The 1,699-nt window shown below is 35.7% G+C and overlaps 1 non-coding gene across 1 annotated transcript; it reads right to left on the bottom strand.

The window, feature by feature from the left end:
- TRNAA-UGC lies at positions 398 to 470 on the bottom strand. Its single transcript has one exon. It is a non-coding gene; the product is annotated as a tRNA-Ala (tRNA).

The following is a 1,699-nucleotide window of genomic DNA, read 5'->3' as shown; positions in this document are numbered from 1 at the left end:
TTTGTTTGTAATTTATGAAACGAATCTTTTGACCCTAATTAGTCTATAATTAAACAATAATTGTCAAATACAAACGAAAATATTATAATAGTCAAACCTGAAATTTTTCACCAACTAAACAAGGCCTTCCTTCGGTTTAAAAATAGATTTTGAATGAAACTTTTGGAGATTGCAATCTTAAGCTAAAAAATTGCATGTGATTTATGCAAATGAAGGTGTCCGCAACTCAAATGTTCCGCCCTTGCGTGGAAAAAGGGGAATAACTGAGGATAAGGAAATAAAAAAGAAAGGTATTTGCAAAAAAACGAAAAGGAAAAAAGGCATATACAAATACACAAAAGGGCCATATCTAAGCAAATAATAATAACAAAAACGAAAAATGCAAATACAGTAAAAATGGAGATGCGGGGGATCGAACCCCGTGCCTCTCGCATGCAAAGCGAGCGCTCTACCATTTGAGCTACATCCCCTTTCATGTTTTATCGAAGCACAAGTATTTATTTTATCATACGGAAAGTTGAAACTTCATTCCCATCTGTACGACAAAGTGGTGTGGTTCATAACTATGCTGGTTATGATCTGATACAACAAGAAAATAATATATACATATATAAACCTAATTATGATGCATTAAGTTTGTAGGTATCATAAAGAATCGTGTCAAATACTCAACGTTATGGCCATCTTTCCATGCACTTCGTTAAACATTTCTTTTGAGTAGGCACCAAATCGAGCTGAGTAATACCTCATACTTTTTGTGCCCGAGGGTCACAAGAAAAAGTAATAATCCTCCTATATCTGAAATCAAATAGTCATGTCCAAAGGAGGGGGGGGGGGGGGGTGCTGCCTTCACTTTGTAGTTTGTATGCATCGCTATAGTGTTTTGAACTGCCTGTCCCTAAGAATTTACATATTTTCCTGCTATATCACAGTTAAGGGTGCTATAGCGATGTTTAGCGCCGGTAAATAGGATAGCCTCTATAGAGGTTTTAGTTATGATGCTGATTTGTTGATGAGTTGAGGAGAATTGAGTCTTTTCTGTTCGTGTTTGTGATTGGGCTTTGGACCTTTGTTGCACTTTTTATTTTGCTATGAGCTTGTAACCTATGATGTTTAATGCGAGCATGTAATATATGATGATCTTATACAGTGCTGGATCTAGAAGATTAAGGTAGTTGGGGCTTCTCTTATTATCTTCTATACCCTCTAGCTCCTTTCAAGCTTCTATGGGTATCAATTTATATTTCCTTGTAATTCAAACACTTCAAGCTCCACGTAGAGCATTCTATGAAAATCCATGGATCTACAACTATGAAGGGACCGTGATGTCTAAGAGCAGAGTTGAATTTGGCAACTTAAAAACTATTTCTAAAACTATAGTCTCTAATTTTCAAATAGTCAAAAACTATGCAATAATAATTTATCTAGATGTGCAACTAAGTTTTTTCTATGTGTGTTACTATCTCTATCAGAAAATGCTATGCAACCTAGGTTCGAATCCTATCACTAGCCTACCAAACTAACCTAGAGGATAAGTAACGTATTGTTGATAGGTAGAAGAAGACAGATCGAAGCGAAGAAATTTGGATCTAGCATGCTTTGGTTTTGTGCGATATTAGATGCTCATCGCAGGGGGTAACATTGGCCATTTTATGTTAGTACAAAGGGGAAAAATTGTATACTGTATTTCAAGAGCAAA

The sequence above is a fragment of the Sorghum bicolor genome, chromosome 8 (assembly GCF_000003195.3).
Source record: "Sorghum bicolor cultivar BTx623 chromosome 8, Sorghum_bicolor_NCBIv3, whole genome shotgun sequence".
NCBI lineage: Eukaryota > Viridiplantae > Streptophyta > Magnoliopsida > Poales > Poaceae > Sorghum > Sorghum bicolor.
This window is presented reverse-complemented; position numbering and strand designations above follow the sequence as displayed.